Genomic DNA, 26,456 nt, shown 5'->3' with positions numbered 1-26,456 from the left:
AAAACTTTTCTTTCGTAAGTTGTCGTCATGGGTCTTCTTCTAGTTCGTTTTTTCAATCAGCAGAAGATGACGCCACAAGTGCATCTTTTGGTGTGCTCTGCGATGCATCAGGTAATAACAATAAGTTGTAGTTTATTTACGATAAAAAGGAAACAAATAGGAGGCAATACACATAGTTGGCCTGAAATATGAGCGATAAAGTTGATAATGTATTTCTTGTTTTACTCTTCGATGTCCTTGCAATCAGCTTGGAAGCACCAGCGACATCGAGAAATCAAGTTGGCGGCTGTTGATTGTTTTGCATGCGCTCAGCGGAGTCTTCGCGTGGTGCGAGTCTAGCCTTCCTGCTTGGAAAAAAAAGTTTCCTGTCGCACGCCGCTATCACATGGTGTGAACAGTCACGCAGCAAGCCCCCTTTTATCGCCGGTAAGCGATGGCGGCAATGCTGCGGTCGTACTCGAAAGCGAGCCCGGTGTTTTTTCCCAGCACGGCCTGATCCCCCACCTCCTCTGCTACCGTCGTCGGACTAGGGGACCCTGATCGACACTTTCGAGGAGAAAAGAGAGAGAAAAGAAAAAGGATGGCTGATTTTTTACTGGAACGCGAGCTACCCAACCTAAAGGTTGCTGTCGACAGCAACACCTTGGAAGCCGACAACGATGACTGCATGGACTTGGACGAGAGCAGCAAAGTGGAGAAAGGCGCCGACATCACGGAGTCGCCGCAGCAGGTCGTCGTGCCTGCCCGAGTCGCCGACCGCGCTCGCAAGAGTTCGGACGTGAGTGTTACTACATCTCAATATATTTTCTGCCAACAGCGAATTGATGGTGCAGTCCGATCTCTCCTGACACGCCGGGAACAAATCGCAGTTTCGTTTCAAGAGTGCGGCTTTGCTTTCGTCTACTGCGGTATCGGAGCCCGAGATGCGCTGTGCGCTGTGCTACTGTAGCTGTGCCATATGCGAGGTAGTGAGGCAGCGCGTTCGGTTTACTTCCGTCACCCTTTTCTCGCGAAAACACATGACTATTAATTTCAGTGCGCGTGGTTCCGCTTTTTTTTTTTTTCTTTTTTTCGCTGCGTTCATCTAAAACGAAAATAATTTCTCGACTGATTTCGAATAACTCCGTGCGGTTCCTTAGCTGCTTTGCTCTGGAAACTGGAAACGAAACGTCCTCGGACACCGTATTCATAAGGTGTATGATGTTTTAATTGTTTGTGTGAAGGAAAATTCCAAAATTATTGCCGCGATTATTTGCACTTCGACTTGGTTGATCCGCTCTTTCGGCGCGTGTAGTAAGTAAGGTGACGGTGGCCAAGTAAACATAGATCGCCCCTTTCCTTGTTTAGAAGCATGGTGCATCGGAGCCCAGAATTGAGACATGTTGGTCTAGTTAGTTTGCCGAAATTTATTGAACACGGTGGAGACAGCACACGGTAGCTCTACGCGCTTGTATGTTCTTTTTTGTCCGACACTTTCTTTGCGCCGTACTACTAGGAAATACATCGAAGTTGAGTGAAACAGTGAAAACCGTGTCCAATTTTCGTGATCTATGATACTGCAATATTTATCATTTTGCTATAGACTTCACTGCTGTGTTGAGGTAGATTGTGCAGTGGTTGTGTGCGTCTACAGATTGTTAAAGAAAAAAGTATATGGAGTTTGAAAACCGAGAGTCCAACTTTGCTATACTTGTTTATTCTTCGGCTGCCATTCTACATCATATGCCCACCTGAGGAGCAATATGCTAGAAGAGTTAATGAAATGAACACTTCGACTTATGCTTGTATTCACAGAACTTGAACGGAGATTTAAATAGCAGTGAAGTTTTGTTTTCCTTTGGAGGCGCTTTCACTTTCAACTGCTATAATGGTGGTTAAAACAGCATTTTTGAGCCATGCTTGTGGTTGTGAAGGGAAACTGACTTCTGGTCATGCCATTTGTGGGCCCATGAGGAACTTCATGTTGATGTAACAAAGATCTGCCCTGACCTTGGGGGAAAGCTGCCAAGAACATCTCTTGTAATTATTATTGTTCTTGCAGGAAATGGCAGCGGATGACAGCGATGACCCTGAAGCCTACATGATCCAGTTTGCTGAAGTTTACCGGAGCCTTGGTGTCGATCCTAGACGACCAGGAGGTATGAGATTATTATTGTTGCTGAAATTTAGGGCTGTTTCAAGGTGGACATATTATTTGAATGAATCTATTCAGTACACTAAATGGACTTATCCTATATGCAGTAAAAATAGAGACAAAGTTTTAATCCCTTTCAAAAGTCTGAACTCATCTTTATCAACTTTACATACTGGACAGGATTCACATGACAATGTAACATTGTTAATATACTCATGCATTGTTCATATAATCATGGAGCAGAAATTATCTAATTGTGGAGAAAGACATTCTTTCTGATCCTTGGCTTTTGGTGCACCATTTGAATGAAAGAGGATAGCATGCTGTAGTTTCTTGAGTCTAATTTGAACAAGAAGGACTTTCCATCAAATTGTTGAGGACAAGCATTACTTAGTGGCAGAATCAGAAGATTTCAGTTTGCTTGCACACTGCCCTGTTGCATTTTTCACAGGCATAACACAGGTTTCATGAGCATCGCGGACACGCATTGCTTGGCTTGATGTCAGTTGTTTGAGAGCTGTGCAACAGAAGTTGGAACGACTTTGTGGAGGGCTGCCTACAGCTTGAAGTTTTAGTGAACTGTAATTGCATTTGTCCAAGATGCTTACTAAGTTTGTTAATTCTTTGCTTGTCTCGTCGATATATCGCTGCTAAAAGAGGGAGGGGGCGGTCATTTTAGATTTTTCAAATCTAAATGCCCTGCTCACTCTGGTCATCGGGATCGTGGAAAAAAGGGGTGCTTAGCATCGAGTAAGTTCGGTAATATTTTCTTTTTATAAATGTTATGAAAAATAGCTTTAGCTTCAACCCTTAATATTCACATTATTGCGAAAGCAATACTACTCTAGGTTTCGAGCCTTCAGCGTAGCGCGGCAGTAGCCACGCTTGTCTTACCCATGTGACGCTGTGACATCACACCCCACGTGACACTAGGGTGAGAGCTGGGCTACCAACCCAAGCGGTTGGCGTAGTGCGGCGGTAGCCACGTTTTACCCACATGACACAAAAGCGAGGCATGGGCTCCCAACTAAAGCGGTCGGCGTGGCGCGGTCAGAGCCGCGGCTCATTCGGCAGGAGCTGCCAACGTGGGTCTCTCGTTTTACATGGGACGGTCATGTCAGAATCAGCCTGCTAGGACCCTGGCATTCACGTTACCCCTATAGGCCACTGAGGCACATTTATACGGCTTGGTTAAAATGGGGCTTGATATGTGGGCTGAGGGAAAAGAAAAAAAGAACGCTCCGTCACCCGCAGCTAATGCTTTCGCTCAATATTTGGTTCAGCAGCGTTGAACTCTTGTAATTATTTGTTTGAGCTTTCACTTTGCTGCGGAACAGTCTTTCATTATAGATTGTTTTGACGCTTATACATTTGCCTAGATGTGGCAGTTATATTTAAGTTGATGGCTGTATGTTTCTTCACTTTGCAGCATAGTTAGAAAAATGCATTGATATTTCTATGATATTTTTTTCTGTGTATTTAGGAACGAGACTGAATGCGGTGCATGTTAGAGGCGTGACTGACATGGGAACGGAAGACGTGCTAGAGTACTTCAAGGAATATGACCCTGCCTCTATTGACTGGATCAATGACTACGCTTGTGAGTTCTGTGACTGTTTATTTTTCTTCTACTCTGTTGGTATATTTTGTCTTAGGCAAATATTTTGTATTTTGCATGCGATCCATCATTCATGGCATGTTTCAGGGGTTTAGACGTGCTGTGGTGGTGTACGTGTGCTGGGTATGTCAGCGAATTTTAAAGGGACACTGAGGACAGCTACATGCAACATTTATTTCTTCTAAAATTGATTGCGTGACTCCTTCTTGTTTTGTCTATGTTTGTTCAGTAGCAAAAGACGTAGTTATAGCGCAGAAAGTCTGCCTAGCATAATCTTTCCTGTACTCGTGTCAAACTCTTGACTTCAAAACTGAACGAACTTTGTCATCACTGGCTGAAGGTGAGTGTTGGAGTGTGGCGTATCCTCAAAAGACTTTCAACAAAGAAAAAATAGCAGGGGTGCACTCAAGTCCTCTTACATGCGGAAATGAGACTGACTGACTGAACAACTTTATTGAGTGATAAGGGAGGGAGATGCGTGGGTGGGGTCCCTAGTCAGGGACTCCAATTGCTGCCGCTGCTATCTATGCGCGTCATGAAAGCCTTTTTCTTTGGGCCTTGTGCCTGGAGCTGGATAGGGCAGTCTGGGTCACAAGGTGGATTGTTTGGGCAGGTTCATACTGCATGGTGCAGGCCTGCCTTCTCCTTGCAAAGTTTGCGTTTGGAGTGACAGCAAATGGGAAAGCATTGTGAGTTCTGTCACGTTGCCTGGTGTATTCGCCTTTCACTGTGCTTGCGGACCTCTCCCACACTTGCCCAGATGGGGTATGTATATGACTTAGGTTAAATGAAAGAGCACCGCAGACTGAAGTTCATGAAGACAACAACGTTCACTTCACAGTGCGATAGTGTGTTGCAGTTTTACATGAGTCGTGATTGGCTGCGGCGAAACATAGTGCTCTCGTTCCTGGGCCAGGGAAGGTGATCTGTTTATTCTGGCGCAGGTTCGAAGCCCACTTGTGACAATGTTTTCTCTCTCTTGACAGTTCGTGTGGTCACGCTTTTCTGACACACTCTGCAGACACATACTGTCCAAAATTCTTGTCGACGTCACTCATGAGACAAGAAATGCTGTTGCATTAAATAAAAGTACTGACATCACTGTAGTTAGCTTACAAAAATAGCCAGTGGCAGGGATGTCTGAATTGATTTTTTTAAATGTTTTGGCCTAATCAAATTAGCATGTTTTCATTGCAACGGGGTAATCAAACAATATTAGCGACTTCCATGAATTCTGTGCCACACTGCGGCGATGGCGCCAGCTGTACTTTGTGGAAACACTTTCTGGCAGTGAAGTAAAAGCTGTGTTGGTATTTGAAATAGCATGAGGCTTATAAAATGCAAACGAATGCACATTTACCAGTTAAAACTCGATTGACAGTGATTGGCAAACTTTTCTAGTCTTGTTTCTGCTTAGCCTTTTAACCGCCAAGCCTGAGCTGTACACATCATTGGAGTTTGTGCCAATATTGCCAAAGACAAGTTACACTCATCCAGCCCAATGCTGTGCTGCTTCCGCTGCTAAAGATGAGTTACTGCTGTCAGTTGGGTTGGTTGCAATTTTCAACAATAGAGGGTGGAAAGTCTACAAAGAAAACTGCATTTCGTGCCTTTTGCATCTGCTTTAAGCCTGGCAACAGTCATTTCATAATGGCGCTACACATGACAAATGCTGGTGGGGGCAATGTTCTGAGGAAAAAGAGGTGCTTCATGGAGCAGTTTTGGCAGAAGTATTGCTAGTGATCTCAAATTAGTATCTGACGGGGACTCTGACTTCATGTTCGAACTGGATATTGCTTCATATGGTGACAAGAGCGATAACGGCTATGGTGACACACTGAGGGGGCATGTATATGGCAGCTTGTGAACAGCCAAAACTTGGTGCACGCGCCGCGACAGTTTTCGTTCCTTCACTGTTCTAGATCTTGGGGCAGCATAAAAAAAAAAAAATTCCAATTTTAATACACTGTGGCCCACTGCGGCAGTTTTCTTTCCTTCACTGTCCGAGATCTTGGGGCAGCATAAAAAAAAAATAAATACCAATTTTAATACACTGTGGCCCACTATGGCATGCATTGCGGCAAATCCTCCCTCAGCAGCAGCTTCTTTCTTTATTTCTTAAATTTTTGTGCTAATTCTGACAAAAACCAGCGATGTAATATATTTTCAGAATCAGAATTATGTGGAAAAAATTATGATTAGTTGTTTGGCGATTTTTGTATGTTTTATGGGAAATAATTTGTCGGATAGAGGGTTAAGCAGCATGACAGTCACTGTGCTTAGCTTACCTGTAGTGCTAACTTTAAAAATTGCATTTCTAGGTCTGGCATTCGCTGTACATTCGTCACTGAAGTCAGTGAATCTAAAAATTACCTCCGAAATTCGCATTGATGCCTGTGGCTCTGCTTTCATGCCAGCTATTTTCAAATGCCAGACAGCAATATTTTTCTCGTCTGTTATTTATTCCTCTACCTACACTCTTGAAGTCTGACCAGAGGCCTCCATAATACCGGCATAGTGGTTTACTTTAGCCTCGGCAGGTCCTCTAGTCTGGAAAAATTGCCAGAAGGCCAGCCCTCAGCAGTCCTTTAAAGTGAAGGCTGTGTGGCTGAAACTTTTGATTTTACCACGCCGGGCGCACGTTTGTTTTCGTGTGCTCCTGCCACCTTCAAACACATAACTCCATTAGCACATAACTCTACGACAACCGCGCATTGCAGAGAAGCCAGTGCCACTGCTCCACTTGACTCCTGACTGCTGTCAGTAGGCTCGCCTGCTGTTTCTTGGTTTTGTGAGCTCTATTATTGGATGTGCGCCCGGTTTAATTAGGAAGTGTTCTCTCTATGGAGTGTACAGTGATAAAGATAGCCATCCCCCTTTTTTTTTTATCATGGTCAAAAAGTTTTTCGCTGGCTTGTAGCTTTCAGTCAAGGCATTCAGCCTTTCAGAAAGAGTTAATGAGTAGATATTTTACAGACTCCACACCATGCTACATTGTTAAGTGGTGAGTCACGCTACATCGCACATAACTAATACCCCTGTCACACGAGCAAACTTAATGTCATTCAAAGCGAATGACGAATGACATTAGCATCTAATGGCATTATTTACCTGCTACACGAGAAAATCTAATGTCATTAGGTTAAATTACTTTCTTTATCGAATGAGTTTGGGGAATTCATTCGCATTCGGTCGTGAACCGAATTTGTACTCTCGGCGCCAGATACACAGAAGAAACAAGCAACGCAACAAAATATTCTGCGCACAGTGAAAGTTAAGCATTATATTTCTAGAGTTTTGTTTTAAAAACTGTTAATTTAGGCATAAAATTATTCGCACAGCAGGCTCTCGTGGAATGCAACTGCTCTCGGTAACAGCAGTGGTCCAGTCATGCCAGCGACTCATGATCATTTTAGGCTCTGTGTTCCTTGGTGGCCGCTTCTCCCTGTGCATTTATCTCGGAACAATTTAAAGTTGTGACTGAGTGCCTAACAGCTTGGACGTCAATTGCATACTCTACGTGTCTCAGTGTGTCTCCGCACTGTGTATACGCGCTCCGCTGTGTTCAGCCATATTGTTTGTTTACATTTATCGAATTTGTGGGTGACTCGATACTTGGCTTGGATTCTTATGGCTAAAGTGCTACAACACAGCCAGAAGAAATGTTTTTCACTTGAATTATCATACAGAAATGTTTCAATCAGCTTTAAAAGGCTACACAGTGATTTCAAACGCCTTTTATGCTCACTGATGTTCCTTAAGTTCAGCAATCTTTTATAGCTGATCGTAATTGTCACCATTTGCTAATGACGTTATGTTTTACTGCGTAGCACCGAAAGAAACTGGATGACATTCGATGCGTCGAATGACATTAAATTTGCTAGTGTGACAGAGGTATAAGAGTCACGATTAGGACTATGAATGAATGTGTGTATTGTTTGTGGAGGTTTCACATGTTGCAGAATGCGATATTGTAAAGTGTTGAGTCATGCATTACAAGGTCATAGGATTTTTCGAACTGCTGAGGTGGGTATAACCACTTAATAAAACCTGTTCGATTATGTTTCTGTTCAACATTTTTTTTTTCACCATTTTTTGTGCTTTTCAGTGTTCCTCATTAATCCTTGTCCTCTACACAGAAGTGCAATTGAGCATGCTATCTAAAACCAGATTTTTCTTTCAAGAGCTCTCTCATGTTTTTGCATTGGTGTGGTCCTCCTGTGTCAAACTGTTGCTATTCTGTCCAGGCAATGTTGTGTGGCAGCGAAACCAGGATGCTGCTCGTGCCTTGCAAGAGCTGAGCCGACCTCTGCTCGTCAAGCCCAAGGCCAGGGGAGAGGAGAGCGATTCCCCCACAGCAGAGGCCAAGCCTCCACCAAGTTGCGTGTCCCCGCTGAACCGGCCCGAACCAGCAGCAACCACTGGAAGCGTTGTTCATCAGGACTCAGCCGAAGGTGAGCGAGTTTCTGCTGCTGAGATATTTTTGCAGTGGTAGCTATTGATTGGAGGTGTCCCTTGGTCCTGCAGTGTTGGCTTTGATGTGGGTTAAGCGGGGTGTGTGAGTAAGGTAGGAAAGAAGGAAGGGAATGTAGGTACTGCAGCTGAAGCAGCAAAAGTAAAAGGGAAGCGCTGCACTGTAGAGATGCTGTATGGAAAAAAAAGGCAGTCTGGTAGCCAGAGCGCAATGCAGCAGGTGGAAGCAGCAGCGGGGGTACTGTGTGGTGAGAGACGGAGAGGCAGAACACGGCTGGTAGAGTTCAGAGCTGCAGCATAGTGCAGTTTGGAAAGCGAGAGGGAGGCATTGAGTAGCCCACCATAGCAGCTACTGCTGGGTTCTTGCATTACGCAGCATAGCGTAAACATTTGTCAGTTGTTTTTTTTTTTGTGTAGACCGAGAAGACTTGCACCCTATCTGTGGTGAAACGGTTATTTATAGTGTTCAATTGCTCAGCATGAGATCACGCGATAAAATGCTGGTCATGATGGCTGCATTTTGATGCAAGCACAATGTGAAGAACACCCATGTTGGTAAGATGATGTTAATAAGACTTCAGGGCACTGGGAAATATGCTCCAAAAGGGGTAACTATTGACAGCCCTTAAATAGCTCCTGAAAACTTCGCATCATAGTGAACTTATGTAACAAATGCCTAGAATATTGTTGTCTATGCATTTTAGATGAAAACTAAGCAATGATGACAATTTTTCGCTTGTTTTTCAAGTGCCTTGCCTTGCGCACACTCTCGGGAATTTCAAAGAATTTCTCAAAAATCATAAATGCCTCCTCAGCCCTTTTTGCAGTGCGATGTAGTAGCAGTGGTGCTGCTTTACAGACAGCCCCATCGCATATTTAGAATACTTCGCCGCACAACTAGTGCGTCATGAAGCATCCTCTAAAAGCGGCGGTTGAACGTACTTGAAGAATGGTGGAAGCGTGAGGATGCAGAAGAGAGGAATGTGTATAGGCATCCGAACAGCACCGTGCCATCTCGGAATAAAACTAAAAGACCAGTGACACGTTAAGCAGTGTCTGAAAAGGTGTGACTGGCCAATGGTGGCCAAATGGCAGTGGCAAGATGGCGTGGGTTTGAGAGAAGTGAAACGGCGATTGCTTCTGGGCTATATTTTGGCAACGATGAAGTTTTGATAGTTGTCGCACCTGCTGTAACCCACGCTTGTCAGGTGGGCAGGCATCACTGCACTTTCATGCATTTCAGGTTTGGGGAGGTCTATCTGGACAGTCTTTGACTTCATGGGTCGTACCTTGACATAACCCTCATTTAGAATAATCGGCGCCAGCTGTCCAAGGCCCGTATTCTGAGTTTGCGTCATTATAGAATTGTCGCTATCTCACGTCACCTCAAGTCATCTGATTGATCGAAGTGCCGGAACCGAGTGTTGCCACTTCGGAACCGGAAGAGGTGGCAACATCATGTTCCAGCGCTTCCACCAATCAGATGACTCGAGGTAACGTGAGATAGCGACAATTCGATAATGACACAAACTCGGAATACGGGCACAGTATGTTCCCAGTATCTCAGAGTTTAGGTGTATAGTTACTTTCTGTGTACAGTTGAAGCGTACCTGACTTAAAAGTGAAAAAGGAAAAAAGGGAAAACAATGCAGGGGCTTGACTTGGTCTCATCTGCTGTGATGTGCTTCTTTTGGCACTTTGCAGGTGGAGGTGGAGATGGGAGTGAAGAAGTTGTAGTGATGTCAGACGATGAATTTGGGGACGATGCCGGTGTGTCTGTGGAGCCAGCGCCCAAAGGCCCGGTTCCAGGCCGGGAAGAGCTTGATATCTCAGATGTAGGGGTGCCCGTGCCTCCTGGGGAATGGCGACGGGCCATTGTGCCTCACCCAAAGGCCAAAATCTTGCTGCTGCGCTTCTCAAACAAGTGTGAGTACCAAATGCATCATCTGTGACTTTGTGCAGCACCATCTTCTTGTGATGATTCTAGCTCTGGATACACCATGGTGTTGAATAATTCAGTCGGAATTCGCGACTCTTGTTAACTTTCAGTGCTTTTAAGGCACAAAAAATTCAGCCTCTGTTGGTTGGTTGCTGCATTATGTGCAACGATAAGGTTGCTTTCACACAAAAAAAGAAAAAAAAAAGTATTGAAGTTTTAAAGGTTAGAAAAAGTAAAAAACTGAAATAGAGGTATTGTTGGCCCAGGTACTTCTTTGCCGGCAGGCCACAGAAGACTCAAAAAGCAGTTCTGCTGAAAAGTAAACAAAATTGGAGTGACATGTTTTCTCTCCTTCCTTTTAATGCTCTTTGAAGCCTCGAAAATAGGAAAAGTACTCTTTCTAGTAGCGTTTAATTGTTTTTAATGTAATTCAGTATATATTTGCTCCCAAATACATTCTCACTGCAAAGCAGGAAGTAGTTGCTCTACCTTTTAAATGTAGCTTATACCTGAAAAAGGTTGCCTATTTTGCTCAATGATATGTAGAATGAGGGCGGATCCAGCACCCTGTGGTAATAGGGCTGCCGTATTGTTTGCATCAGTCGACAACAAAGCAACATGTGTAATTTCTCGTAGGCCTTATGTTTGCTTTGTAGAAGACTTTTCTATGGCACTACTCTCATTGTTGATGCTTGCCATGAAGAAATCCTCTGGCACCCTTTTTTCTTCCTTGTTTCTCTTTCTTGCTTGTCTTTGTTTGCAATGCCCCAACAGAAAAAATCGGTCTGTGCTTTGTTGTTACTTAGCTGCTCCCTGTGTAAAAACTTTTTAAGCCGCATAGGAATGCCTAATTAGGATGCCTATTCAAATTTCACCTCATTATCTGAATGAGTGTCAAAAGAATGTGGGCTGCACACATAGGCGCTGCCCTTATATGTAATTTAGGCTACCGCGTACAACTTTGTTTGGCCACACGAGCTTTCACATTGAGCATGCTAGAATTTTCAGTGGAAGCAGTTCATTCCATTCACAGTTGTAGAGCTTTTCAAGATTACCTAGAGGGAAAAGCGGCAGCACTATCTGTGCGAGTTTCTTGGAGTGCTTCATCTGCCAAGGGCATGCCAAGAAGGTGAGGTTTCTTATTTGGCTCGGCTTATGTCGGCTAGTATTGGGCCAAACACATGCGTTCCAGTGTAACGCAAGGGCTGGATCTAGCCGTAGCAGCCATGATGCTGTCCACTGTATACAGATGAAATTGTGCTAGTACTACAATGTTTGGTACATATTTAACAGACTTAACATGAGTGAGTGTTCAGTATTAGGCTTGTATAGGAGTTAGGGGAGCGTTTCTTTGACGTTTTCATTGGGAAAAGTTGTATGGTTACTACTGTTGCATTGACATTTTGCGGGGCAACATTAGCCAAGCCAGAAAATTAGTTGTGGTTTTGCTCTGGTTAGCCCTAGTTGAATTGCGAAAGCGACGGTGGAAGCTTTTTTTTACTACTACATTATTCCACCATCACGCTGTATCTATGTAAGGTGCCACATTATTGGGGACACTTAAGCTCATCCTTTAAGGGTATGACGCGAAAGCGTAAGCTACCAGCCCACATATAAAATCACGCTTCTACCAAGTCGTATGGACATGCCTGCGTGTCGTAGGGGTAACGAGAATGCAAACGGTTCTGGCAGGCTGATTCTGATATTACCCTCCCATATAAAAGGAGCGACCCGAATCGGCAGCTGCTGCCCGTGGCATAGAGGTAACGTGAATTCAAATGTCATGGCAGGCTGATTTTTTTATGAGGAGACCGTAGCTACGCCTCTTCACGATGTAGCTGCTGCCACCCGAGGTCTCGCTTTGGCTGTTGTAGTATTGCTTTCGCAATAATGTGAAACCTCTTCTTTCTGGCAAGCCTTTGATGGATGGTGTACAGTGTCACTAGTCTTCCCGTTAGGTACCTATGAGAGACTATGTGCTCATAGTCACTTCATATTCGGAGGCTTAGGTTCAATGTTTCTGCTGACAGATGACAAAAAGATGCCTGGAGCAGAAAAGCACAGTGAATATTACAAGAAGTACGGGAACCCGAACTATGGAGGTGAGTACAGTGGGTGTCTGTGATTGCTGCATCTCTCGATAATTCCTTTTAAACCTGCCTTTTACCACCACTATATAGCGGCAATCTTTTTCGCATTTTCTCTGTGTGCTCTGCATTAAACAGCTACCTACAGCCAAGACAGGAACTAATCAAAATTCACTGCACAGCTCTGTGCTTTTGGTATTGGAATTGGAAGCTTGTTGAAGCCGCTGACAAACTTCTCTTTAACTTTTTTGCCTACATTTTCAAACCCGGGTATATCAAACTCTGAGGGGATTGTGAATAGTTCGATATAATTTGATATGCAAAAGGCAACAGATGAGCCTCTTTGTAACCCATATAGTGAAGTTGATGCACCTATGCTAGAGGCATGTTTCCTTCAGCGACATGCTGCCTGCTGGCATTCTGGAAGCACAGCGCACAGTCGAAAAGTGGAGTGCATTGGACACATACTCTTGTACTTCTGTGGCACAGATAGGAGGGCCAAAACTTGCGTCTGTGTGGCACAAATGTTTTTAGAGTCGGTTCTGTCATTAAAGCTACAATGGCAGGTGCATTGGAAAAAGTCACTGTCGGTCATAAGCAGACTAGACATTCACTTCATTATGCTGTTTTACGGGATTAGTGCTGCCGGAATCCTTCAATACCTTTTTTCTGGTTGTGACACTTCCATCGAAAGTTTGATATTAGGGAGAGGAGCAGGCGCTAGGGGTGTCCTTGCCTGTGTGAGGGCATCGGAGGGGCTCTGCCACTGCCGCTCTACAGCACGCGATGGAGTGAAAAAATGTTTAAATATGCTCGAGAATGTTGCTAGTATTTTTCGAGGGAAATTACTTTGAAAGAAATTCGGGGAAGAGATAACCAAAGTCAATTTAGTGTCGAATCAAGCCTTGGAGAGAGGTTTTCAATAGGAACAAACTCATGGTATCTGGGCCGTGCTATAGACTACCATCGTAGAAATATGTTTGTTCCGTGTTCCTGAAGCATTGTTTTAGAGATCTGTGCCAAATCCAGTGCCTATTAAGGACACTGCAGGATATTGATGTGCCGCCTGGTTGCTTTAATTGCAACTCACAACCGCACATGTCACATCCTTCATGTCCACGGTGTGTAAATACAGTGGGCATTTATATACCTATTTATCGGACCAGTGGTCAGTTTCATTGAATGCGTGCATCGAATTCAGCAAGTATAGTAAATAACCACGGGCAAAGTTTAATTGAAACGGCATTTCTATGGTTTCTCTGTTTTGCATATCTTTATATTTTCTTCTTGCAGTATCGTGCTCACTATAGGTTTTGTTTGTTCTTGCAATTTTCCTAGTTTTCTTACTGCACTTTTTGTACTCTTTTTATTCCATTCACAAATTGTGACTTGCGCTAAATTATTTTTCGCTATTCTCTACTCTCCACCCTTGTATATGCGTTTCGGTCTTCATCTTAGGTGCTGATCTCATCTCGAGTCAGCAAGTCTTATCCATAGTTATTTTATACGGGAGACTTATCGCTCCACGAAGATGAATTCCTAGATGCTTGAAGTGCAGTAATGGCCATGACTAAAGAAACCGATGATAAGCAGTCACAAAGAAAAATTTTGGATTAGGTCACAATATTCCTCACGAAAGACGTGGGCATACTCTAATGTGTCGGCTTTATGAATCGAACACAGAAAATCATTCTCGTGGGCGACTGAGGCCAAATGCAAATCAGAAAAAAAAATACAGACCGCTTTCAACTATCTCAATTCTTCTTTCTTCTTCTTCTTGTGATTTGAGGGAGGTGCTGTTGGGGTGATTTTATATATTCGTGAAACCTTGAGAGTGAAAAGAAATAGGTCCCAGAAGTCTTACTTTACATGAGTGCGACATGGCTACTGGACTAGCAGTCGACCGGCTCAACTTAATTTTTCTCTTATACTAAATGGACATAATGTGCGTATATATGCCTTGAGTGATCGTGTTTTTTTTTTTCTGTGCTGAAGAGATGCAGCTGGCTCCTAAAGACCAAAGCGGCCAACCTCTGATGTGGCTGAAGGCATTTGCTTGCAGCATTTTGTTCTTATGAGAGTTAAATCTCTCGGTATCTGATACGCTTTCTTTAAGGATCGGATGCAGCTAGAGCACGTCATCTCTGCAAACTTCTTTACAAGTATGCAACAAGGCACCCTGTGCGGTCACCTTTATAACCTAAGCCAAGCGCCTCGTGCTGTGCGATATGAGTGCATGTTTAAAGTACCCCAGGTGGCCGAAATATCCGGACCCCTCTACTACAGCATCTGTCATAGCCTGAGTCGCTTTGAGGTGTTGAACCCCATAGCCAAACCAAACCTTTTTTTACCTGCACCATTCTCTGCAGCAGCTGTGTCGGATGGGCTTGTGCTCGGTACATGCAGCCTCGAAGGTCTGATGGCCCTCGACGACACTTGGTATTCTTGGATGTGTAGGCGGGCGGGCTCCAGATATGCCGGAAGGCCGTCGGAAACGCTCGCCATGGCGTGCAGCAAAAGTTCTCAAACACCTTGTTGCCCCCTCACAACCACTCCTTCAATTGGCCATTGGTCCAAGCAAACAGCGCCACTTGTGTCGAAGTGCTTTTAGTAGAGAAGCATTCTCACACTTATCGCCTTTCGTTCTCAGTAGTATGTAGGCAAAATAATGATACATGCGGGAGACACCCCAGATGCACAGGCACGCGCTATCTTTCCAGATCTTCACGAACACCCTATACGAGGCACAATACAGGTCAAAGGGTGGAAAAGGTGCACGGTGGAATACGAAAGCATGCCAATTTTGGGGATAGAGCGCCAAAATTGGAAGTCACAACTGAGTTTATCATACTCAGATTAGGTCAAATAACAGTTCTAGTCATATTCAGATGAAGTTGATTTTCGGGAGTCCAGGGGGAGGGGGGGGGGGGGGGGGCAAAATGCAAAATTCTAGGTGGATGTGGCCTACCTAAATTTGCAAGTCACCGCTGAGTTGATCATACTGAAATTAAGTTAGGCATCAATTTGGGTCAAATTCTGACGAAGTCAAATTTTAGGAATCCACGAGACCAGATTCTGTGAGTGGCTAACCAAGGAGGTTTCCACTGAAGTGACCATACTCGAGTTAGGTTAGATCATGTTTGGTCAAGTTGTGACAGGTCAAATTTTGGATTTCATGAGGCGGGGGGGGGGGGGGGGGGGGGGGGGGGGGTCAAATTTTGGATGTTTTTATTGATTTAGCCATGCTCAGATTAGGTTGGACATCAAATTTGGTCAAATCAAATTTCCGGGGTCCAGAAAGCCAGTTTTGAGGATGTGGAAGGACACAATTTTCTGTAGCGGACGTTTTTCTTTAATCATGGGCCAACTAACGCTCATGCATTAAAAACTTAAGGGGGACACTTAAGCTCAGCCTTAAGGCTATGAAGCGATAGGGCTACCACCCCACGTATAAAGCACCGCTTTAACCTAGCCGTATGAGTGTGCCTGCATGGCCTAGAGGTACTGTGAATTCAAACATTCTGGCAGGCTGATTCTGTTATCACCCTCTCATATGAAAGGAGAGGCCCGAAGTTAGCTTCTGCCAAACGTAATGTCAGGCAACCCTACGGCTGGTCAGTGCACGGCCATGTCAGCTGCCAGCTACCTCCTGCCAGTGCCATGCTCGTGATATTTCGCTCACAGCGCTAACGCCAGACATCGATGCTGGAGTTTTGGTGAACAGGGTCTTTAACACAACAACGGCAGCCGCCTTCGCTGCTGCCTACCTAATGCCCTCAGAACGTATGCAGTGCCGCACTGCGGCCGCCGCTGGCAGCTACAGGTCTTTACCATAGAGTTATGGCAGAATGTCGTGACAGGGAAAGTATTGAAGAACTCTGGCACTGCCAACAGCTGCTCAAGGGCACTCAGATGACCTGGCTCCCTGCGCATAAAGTTATCATGGGAGTGTCATTGGGAGAAGTAATCTTTGCTGGAGCGTGGAGCCTTGTTCGATATATATAATAGTCCATTAACTGGTGCTCAATAATCGCAAACGGCACTGCTATGTATATGCATAGGATTTTTGAAAAGATATTTAGACAGTTTGTTATAAGCGATAATACAATATATTCATGTCCGATATCCAGAATCGACTATACTCTTTCATGTTGTTCGCTTAGTTTCATCCTTGTATTTGTAATGTGGTTGCATGGGTTCATTTGCTTTTTGTTTCTTTGCTTGCTTACATATTGACTTCCCTAATATTTGGTATCTGAATCAACCTTTAAATTCTGACCGTATGTGACTAATTTTGGTGCCAGTAGCAATTCTGTCCCTCTTTTGACTATCAGCTGTTTTGACAAGCCCAGTGAGGGTTTGGGTGACCTGGTTATTGCACAGTGTTTTCATTTACATGTTATTGTTTTTAGACTGTGTATGTTTACATGGCGTATAGTAGCACTTTTATCGGTTCTACAAATTGATGATGATTATGGAGGGGATGCTGGAGGTACACGAATCGAGAAATTCAGAGATTAAAAAGCAACTGCACTTTTATTTCAGGCATGACTGGCCTCATCAGCAACTCGAGAAAGCGCAGGATGAGGAGGCCAAGAGTGCGTCCTTTGCACTGGGCAGTGCTAGGTCCATGGACACTGGAGGTGTGCTTTCTTTTTCTCTTTTCTCTGTCCTTCACTCTGCCTCAATCCCACTTTTATTGTATGTAATCAGTGTGGACGAGGGAGTACCACATTCACGCGAATATAAGACCCCCCCCAATTAGGAAGTGCATCGGAAAAATCGTTTTTTTTTTTTCATTTATTGCAACAAACAAGTGCAGCGACATCACTCACTGTCGCTACCGCCGCTGGCCTCTGTGCCGCCGTCTTCCTGCAACATGTCATCCTCCGTACCTTTGAGGTCGTTGGAAATGCCACATTTCTTGAAAGCGCAGACGACGATATCCAGAATAGCGATGCTTGCTTCAACCTCCCGGTAGGCATCAGTACATGTCCCCTTTGCTCCATCCACTCACAGTAATGTTTACGAACATTGTCCTTCACAGGCTTGTTAAGGCACACATCTAGAGGTTGCAATTGTCTGCTGTCAGTTGTCTACTACGAATGCCTTGTTAGTGCCAGAGGTGTGCCCCTTGATCATGTCTACAACTAGCATTGAACGTGGCCTCAGCAGGGCTCCAAGACAACGGAACCAAATGATGTGGAGCGAGTGGTTGAGCATGTCCGCAGTCATCCACCCCTTTTTATTACAGTGGATGATCACCCTTTAATCCCATTGTGCTTTTAGCGCTGCAAGCTGGGCAACATTATTTTTATTTCTTTTTTAACTGCCCACACTAAATTCAGTCGATGATAACACCAGGAGCAAATTTTTCTTCCGACAATCTCTTCTGATTGAAGATAATGTAGGAGGAAACCCTGAACTATCTGCAGTACACGCTAGTATTGCGGTCGCCCATTGCTTCTCATTTCCTGTGGTCCTAACTTTCACATCTTTAGAGCCAATTTCTTGAACAGTGTAGGTGACTTGCATGTTGGAATGTGTCGGAGTTTGGTCAGTGTTGCCTATTTGTCCAAGGCCGTAGCCATGTTGGCGTCACAGCCCAGTGACGTAATGCTGAAATTAAATCAACTTCTCTTCGAAGTCTTCCGGGAACCCTTGACACACTGAAGTCTGTCGGTGGAATGAGAACCCCGGGCAGTTCATAAAATGCTTTACCGAGCTTTTGCTTGCTTTGAAAATTGCGTGACTACTCTCATGCCCACAGGCCGATTTCCTGACTTTCATCTGTATCATCTCGATAGTGACTCATCTGTTCCTGACCTCATTCACATTCCGAGCCAAGTCTTCCTCAAGTCTGCATGGTATCCACGTTTTGGTCCCGTAAAGGCTTTTCGTGAACTGGAACATGCTGCTAAACTGCTGGCGTTTTCTAGCTGCTTGCGCACGTTCACCTGTGAAACGTGAAAGTGCCTGGCAAAAGTCAGGCACTTTTTCACTAGCGTGGTGGAAGCGGTAGCAGAACTGGTCCAGTGAGGAAGCTTTTCTACATCCTCCTTGCCTGATGCAAAGGTCTGTAATGGTGCCTGGCTTCACCCATCTCGCTTTGCTCACATCTACATCCGCTAACAAAGCAGACGTGAACTATCGACGTGGTACAAAGACTTCTGCGCTAGCACTCATTCGCAGGTGTGTGACATCATTTCGGGCCAGTCACTTGGACCCGTGCCCAGAGCGGAGAGCAGTACGCAGGCAACAGAAAAGTGAAAGAGAACGGCCGCAACCCATTCGGGCCCTAGGGTACGCGGGTGACCTTGAGGGGGTTTCAGGAGACCACGGGTGATCTCGAGGGCGGCACGGCCATTTCGTGACTGGCTGTGGGGCGACCCGCTATATTCGCCAGGCCACCACTGTAGCGTCTCGTGCAGTTCTCATGTAAGCTTTTTTCTTTTGTTGCACGGAGCGCTCTTCCCTCTTGAACCTGATTTTCAGATGGGCCCGAATCTAGTTGGATTCCACTAAACTGTGCGTCATATTTTTGGAGAAAAAGAAGAAGAAAGGAAAAAAGGAAAAATAGAGAAGAAAAAGAAGAATCTTCTTAGATTCGCGTGAATTCCGTATGTGTGTGTTTGCTGCCAACCACCTGGGCATGTTTTGCTTCGAGTGGTGTACCGTGCTCCTGCACATAGTAATAGCAACATAATAGCTGCTTGTTCACCTTGTGTTATTCTAGCCCCTGGAGCAGCCTGACAATCAAAGTTCGAATGAATTGAAGTGGTGCTTTTAGTGGTGCAGTCGTGTGCCCCTCTTGAACCCAATGCCATTTGCGACATCATAGGATCTGTTTAGCTGCTGTAGCAGAAATTAAGAGGAGTCTAAACGATAAATTATGGTCCATGCACAGGTGAATTTTATGCAGTGCTCCATGCTTACTGCTGTTGATGGGACTGAAGCGGCGGTGGCAGCACATACATTCGTGCGCTGGCTGTGGCCAGACTGAGCATAGTTTTGCAAAAAAGCTTTACCAGCCAAAGATAAGTTTGACTAACAGCATCTCAAGAGGTGTGGCTTCATTTTTTTCTGCTCCTCTAATGTCGCAAGATGTGCCCTTGTGTCAATGTATGCTTGTTTGGGTTTTGCTCTGTTTTTGGACTGAAAGAGCAAGAGGGCAATAGCTCAGCAATCAGCAACACAGCGCTAACCCCTCCCCCCTTTCACTGCACACACAACGGAAGGAAATATTGGACGATGCATTTTATATGCAGGAACACTTTATGCTAAAACAAGCTAACGAATAATATTTTTCAGATTATATGCTTAAATGATACAGCATGAGCCCATCGAATTCGGCTTGCTCAACACTCTCAGACTGAAGCCCAAAACAAGTCCACTTCTCCAAGGATCACTACTTCTCGGTGAAAAAAGAGAATATGCAAATAAAATACTTTTGCTGAAAAAAAAAAAAACTCCGTTACCACCGTCCACAGCCTGCATGCAGGAGTGCAGCCGACACTGCTAATAGCAGACTACTTGTAAATAATATACCATTGTGACTTCAGCGGCCAGTGGTTGCCAGACCAGGAAGTTGTTTTCGCAATAATAAAAAAAAAATTCGTTTTAAAAATATCTACTGCACCGATCAGCTCAAATTTCGAGGGATTATAATTTCACGTGTGCCGAGTGAAACGCAATAATCAATTTATGCTAAAATGTTAGCAGTTGTAAGCCGTCATGCTGGCAGCACTGTCACGTGCAATGGTTTCTCGGCATGTTCCAGATGACAGTGACAGAGATCGGTCCCTTCTCGGAGCCAGGCAGCGTGCAGTGAAGCGCATGCGCATGCGGATGTATGCTGATGAAGAGGAAGAGAAGCAGCGACGTGGAAAGAGGTGGGTGGCGCGTGCATTCTAATGTTTTTGTTCATGAGGTCTTTTGCATATATGTGGTTGTCATCAAATGATATTGAAATCCTGGTGCAGGAAATCATTTGCTTTTGAAATGTACTTCGCTCGTTGTGGGCTGCGGTGAATTAGAGGGTGCTTGCTTTTAGCTGGGGACAAGCCAAACATTGGGTGATTGACTAGCAGGATTGAGGGTCTGTATATTTGACTCTAGGTATGAATTAAATGTGTTGGCAGCAACAGCAGTACTATTGCTTTGTATTCGACCATCTGGCGAGACCTAAGGAATAGTCAGCTCTGCAATTAGTCCGCTGTGATTGCGGGGGCAGTGTAAGTTTGCCGTTATGGGAATATAAAGTGGTTGTGCTCATTGTAAACATCGTAGTATTGTAAATAAATTGAAACTGGCTTGTATTGGCAGACTACCGCATTTTAATAAGCATAAATTACTCGTTAGCATTCAGCAATGTGGAGACATACGGCTACGAGGGAAAGCTATTCAGGTTTCGTAGCAACATCACAGAGTGAAACGTCCTTATGTGCGCAGCTTGCGTCAGCTGACGTCAACGTCCCGGTTAACTTGCATGATAAAGAAGTTTTGTCATTAGCCAGCCGCAATACTTTTGGTTTTTGCGTTGTGGTTGAGCTGAGTTGAGTTGTTGTATGCTACAGGTGGGATGTAATAAACGGTGAAGCGAGTCGAGTTAGTTATTCCACTTGTCAACGAGGACATGATCGAGTTCGCCAAGAAAACGGCTACGCGACTTTGCATCTAAAGTAAACACACGCATATGGTGTGATGCATTATATACTTCAGTCTAGACCATGTGCGTTTAGATCGCCCGCTGCCACAATTATGCATTTATATGCATATTATCTTACTGCGATGTGCTGTTTGAAAATCTTCATGCTCGTGATTGGCATATACACAGACAATAGGATTCATTCATTCATGAATCGGTGCATAGGTAACCATAAAAGTAGACGGCATTCATTTGGTGGACCAGCTATAGCTGCCACTCGATATAACTGGCACTAACATGCCAAATGAGATGAATTGTGGTTCGTGAGGTTTAACGTCCCAAAGCGACTCGGTCTATGAGAGATGACGTAGTGGAGGGCTCCGGAAATTTCGATCACCTGGGGTTCTTTAACGTGCACTGACATCGCACAGCATATGGTCGCCTTGCTTTTGGCGTCCATCGAAAAGTGGCCGCCGCGGCCGAGATTCGATCCCGCGTCCTTGGGCACAGTAATCGAGCGCCGTAACCACTGCGCCACTCCGGCAGGGAAAATGAGATGAATTTTCAAATAGCACATCGCAATGAAGCGTTGACAAGAACCAGCCTTGATGCATGTGTAACATGCGGCAGCTGGCACGAAGCGAACACAACTTTTACTGATCACGATTGAAGTCAGCATGCATCGTGACGCATGCGCATGCTTACTTGTTAGCCATGGTTTGAAGCACGCATCACCGTTTCTTTGCCGAACATGGGCACCGTTCTTGTTGACAAGTGGAATAAAGAGTCGCTTCACTGTTTATCACAACACACAAGCCATCATCGTGCAAGCTGTCTGCTTTCATGCAGCTGCACCATTTCGGCACTAACCACTGATGAGGTGCACAGTTTTGCTGAACTTTTCATAAACTCTACCTGCACGACATCCGCACTTTTGCTAGCTTTTGCTAGTGGCTAGCTTGTAAACCTTATGCTGGGACTTAAGTGCGGTTTGTGGAAGTCTTCAGTTTTGAGTAAGGGCAAGGGTCGTGTCACCTTCCAAGAGATTCCGAATGATGGCTATTCATAACCAGCCAGACAGTGCGGCCTATAAGTGGGTCCCCTCTTGGTCTGTATACTTTTTACGAAGTCTGTACCTTGTGTAAGGTGCTAATATATGACGGACAGGAAAAATTTTCAAGATGCACATTTTTTTATGTGTGCTACACAGGCCCGGCGCCCTTGGCACACCCACACCCCCCACTCCATGGTCCACACCTGGCAACTCGCCGACTTCGGATGAAGAAACCTTCACCCGCTCCCTCAGCACGAGCGTCAGTGGCAGCAGTGTCTGGGACCGGCTGTCCGGTGGGCGGGCCAACTTGTTCACCAAGAGACACGAACATGTAGATGACGACGAGTACGGGGACGACGATCGAGACAGCTTTTCACTTCCCAGGCGGTCTCGCTACGTCGACCTGGATGACCCGAGCTTGCGGGACGACTATGATCCAGCCGAGGATGGTTACGGTGACAGTGGCTATGGCCACGACCTTGTATTTGATGAGAGGTCGGCTCACGGGTCAAGAAGAAGCAGCCGCGGGCGGCGGGACGACGACGATGATGATGAAGATGCACGCCGCCTGCTGTCGACAGTTCGAATGGCAGGCACGGACCTGAGGTCCAAGCTAGAGAAGCTGAGGCAGAGCAGGACAGCACCAGAGCGCATGAACCCACTGCGAATTTCGGTGTCAAATGAGGCACCTTGATGAGTAAGGAATGAGGGCATGCTGTGGATTATTCTTGTTGGAGTGAAAAGACTGCAGCTGGGTTCACATATTGAGGAATGGAGGGGCAGAAGGGGGGGGGGGGGGGGGGGAGGGTAGGTGCTGGTACGGTTGAGAAAGTTGCTGTCACTGCCCTTTGAAAGAAAGCTTTGAAGGAGAGCAGGGCCCGTATTCCGAGTTTGCATCATTATCGAGTTGTCGCTATCTCACGTGACCTTAAGTCATCTGATTGGTCGAAACGCCGAAACTGGGTGTTGCCATTGTGGAACCGGAAGAGGTGGCAACATTATGTATCGGCGTTTCTACCAATCATGTGACTCGAGGTCGGGGAGATAGCAACACTTACGATACAGACGCAAACTCTGAATATGGGCCCAGTAGCTCGGTGAAAAGTTCGCGCTGTTAAGAAGCAACCATACACTTTTTGCAAGGTCAGCTGGGACAGCAGAGAAGGTGAATGGCAACAATGCTACAGGTGATTAACAACTGTTATTTGTTTGACTTGTCTCTGGGTCGCAGGTTGGTAACTTGGTTCTGTTTTATTCCGAAAGCACCTTTGGCCATATTGCCTCGCTTGCAGTTTGAGTAGTTAGCATACAATGCGCCACTAGTCAGAAGGGGTCGTGAAACTTGAGCAGCTTTTCGCAATCTTTTTGTCTAATGTCCACACAAAACCCAAGGCAGTCAAGGCAGAAAGCTGGGCTAGTTGATGAGTCATCATTAATAAAAAAACTAGCGCATATAACACAGACACAGACATAGATGAGTGCTAAACATCAACTGAGGATTTACTTACAAAAAAGGTACATAAAAGCACTTTTGTGGCACATGCGCACACTAGTCAAAACCAGCAATCAAAAACTAATCAAAATGTGGCAAACTGTTTTTTAGGTACATTTTTTCTTTTTCGGACAAGGTGATTGAAGGCGCACTGACACACTTATCACCTTCCCTGCTTATGATATGTTTCACATATCTCACGCCCTAACCTTGTGCCTCCTCTACCAACGCTGGCATGCACCCGCAACACTTACAGTGATTGGCCAATTGGCTTCCCCCCGCCAATGAATCCACCAGCGAACAGTGCTCTCTTAATCGATCATTAAGGCAGCGACCAGACTGCCTCGCTTAGCATCTATCGCAGGAGAGAGCAGGGGTGGAAGGGCTGCTCCAATTGCTCCATTCTGCTCCAAACTGCTTTCGCTGCTCCATCCTGCTCCAAAATGCAATATTGCTTCAAAACTGCTCCAAACTGGCTGTTTTGATGTTTTGCCATCAAATTTAGCAGAACACGGGAACAATGTCATTGCATCAGTAGCAGAGATATAACGTATCTTCCACTGGACTTAATACAATTAAGTTTTTTGCAAGGGAAGGAAGCATGGAGTATAATAAATATTTGTTCGCTAGTAAATTTAATATGAGCCACCGGCGGTTGGAGATAATTGCGGAAAAAAAAATGCACTATGCATGTGAAGTAGCACCTCCTCTCAGCCTTTTGAATCGCCGGTGCAGAGAAGCGAGATCAGCAAGGGAAGCAGGTAGCGCAAACTATTGTGAGCTGTTAGGAAGAAAACTTGTCCAACTGCAAACCTGCATGTGTTATTTTAATGGTTCTGCTGTGAAAACAAGCAGGTACTTCACCATCGAGCCTCTTTGTCAGTGGCAAGCTTGCCAGGTCTATGGCAGACAAAACCATACTTGAAGCATTATGGGTCGGTACGCCAAAGCTGTCACTCACTAGGAAGCTTCCCAAGAGTGTTGGAAAAGCATACGGGGCCTATCACCAAAATATTAAAATGGCAGACAAAACCATACTTGAAGCATTATGGGTTGGTATGCCAAAGCTGTCACTCACTAGGAAACTTCTCAAGAGCGTTGGAAAGGCATATGGGACCTATCACCAAAATATTAAAATGAGCCCAAGCATTGCTCAAGCAAAGAGTGATAAACTATTAGCAGGAGGCAGTGAAGTAAAAATCTGCAGGATGGAAAGGCTACCCTTCAATGCCATCTATTTGTAGCCCAAAGCTGCTCCAAAATGCCCAAGCCTGCTTCCACTCCTGTAGACCTCCATCATATTTACAAACAGACAAGAAGATCGAGCGGCACTGGCGCCAAGCTTGTTAAGGCGTGTTACTGTGGTCTGAAGGCTCCTTTTTGGCAGACGAAATATCCACGTGCTTAGAAATTTATCAGCTCAGGCATAGGATCAAAAGGGATCATGTAATACCCCATGTCTGGGGGCTTTGAGGTGCATTATAAATAAATAAAATAAAATAGATATGCACAATATAGGGAGCGGAAATGTCATGCCCACTAATCTGAATTCCAAGTTAGTATCGCTGCTAGAATGCATCGAAGTGGTAGACTCAACATTTGAATCTATCGAATCAAAATAGGTAAACGCATTAGGTCAGACTAGATGTTCAGTTATAGAGCGCACCAGCAAGCGTTACGTTTGCTGCTAGTCTGTTCCAAGATTTTGCCAAGGTCGGCCTGTGTTATACATCTTTACATGCTTTGGCTGTTTGTCATGTCAGAGATGAGTGCAAAATTGGAAAGGCATTACACTTTTATAAAAAGAAATCAGATTGGAGATTTTGTACTTCAGAAAAAGAAAATGGCAATTATCAAAGGCGTTTGACCTTGGAAACGTGCTCCAAAACATAATTTAAATGCTCCAAAACTCTCGTTCCGTTGCTCTAAAGCTGCTCTAAAATGGCTTCACTACTGCTCCCAAAGCTTCTCCAAAATGCTCGAGCCTGCTTCCACTCCTGAGGGAGGTATGCGGTAAACGACGCCGGCAATGCAGGATACGAACTTGCGCTCGTGTTTTATGATGCGGACCGGTTTCCTGTCCTCGTTAACGGCTTTGCACATGCGCACCAGCTTTTCGGGGACAGTGAACAAAACTTCACACCGCACTTCTCTCCAACCTTTTTCATGCGACAAAGGATGCAAAAGGCTGAGGCGTACAGCCATTCCTTACGTTCATCAGCTATCGCACCGGCTGGAAAAGGTTGGAGAGAAGTGCGGTGTGGAGTTTTGTTCACGGCCCCCAAAAAGCTGGTGCGCATGTGCAAAGCCGTTAATAAGGACAGGAAGCCGGTCTGCACCATTACACACGAGCGCAAGTTCGTATCCTGCATTGCCGGCGTCGTTTACCGCATACCTCTCTCCTGCGGTAGATGCTACATGGGGCAGTCTGGTCGCTGCCTGAATGATCGATTAAGAGAGCACTGTTCGCTGGTGGATTCATTGGCGGGGGGGGGGGGGGGGGGGGGGGGGCGTTTGGCCAATCATTGTAAGCGTTGTGGCTGCGTGTCGGCGTTTGATGCCACGTGTGTGCTTGGTAGGGGAGGCACAAGGTTAGGGCGTGAGATATGTGAAACATATCACATCAGCAGGGAAGGCGATAAGTGTGTCAGTGCACTTTCAATCACCTTGTCCGAAAAAGAAAAAGTGTACCTAAAAAGCAGTTTGCCCACATTTTGATTAGTTTTTGATTGCTGGTTTTGACTAGTGTGTGCATGCACCACAAAAGTGCTTTTATGTACCTTTCTTGTAAGTAAATCGGTAAATCCTCAGTTGATGTTTAGCGCTCGTCCTGTCTTCTCCTATGTCTGTGTTATATGCGCTAGTCTCTTTATTAATGAAAACCCAAGACAGTGGATGAAACCTGATTGCCCTGCTGATGAAGCTTACAGTATTGCTTGAATACCACAATTTTCGCTCTTTTTGGTAGGCTTTGTATTTTTGCATAGTCGGCCACTTTTTATTCACGGACCT

General features: G+C 45.1%; 1 pseudogene across 1 annotated transcript; it reads left to right on the top strand.

Annotated features, from left to right (window-relative positions):
- Positions 1 to 250: 250 nt before the first annotated feature.
- On the top strand, positions 251 to 25,935 carry LOC146196687 (uncharacterized; annotated as a pseudogene). Its single transcript, XR_014706139.1, has 9 exons — positions 251 to 778; positions 2,042 to 2,138; positions 3,618 to 3,734; positions 8,000 to 8,206; positions 9,930 to 10,151; positions 12,195 to 12,266; positions 16,797 to 16,894; positions 20,032 to 20,143; positions 22,109 to 25,935. The product of XR_014706139.1 is annotated as an uncharacterized LOC146196687 (transcript).
- The last annotated feature ends 521 nt before the right edge of the window (positions 25,936 to 26,456 follow it).

Source organism: Amblyomma maculatum, chromosome 3 (genome assembly GCF_055883805.1).
Source record: "Amblyomma maculatum isolate TAMU_Amacu chromosome 3, ASM5588380v1, whole genome shotgun sequence".
In the NCBI taxonomy this organism is placed as follows: Eukaryota; Metazoa; Arthropoda; class Arachnida; order Ixodida; family Ixodidae; genus Amblyomma; species Amblyomma maculatum.
The sequence above is the reverse complement of the archived record's forward strand: the minus strand, read 5'-3'. Positions and strand labels throughout refer to the sequence as shown.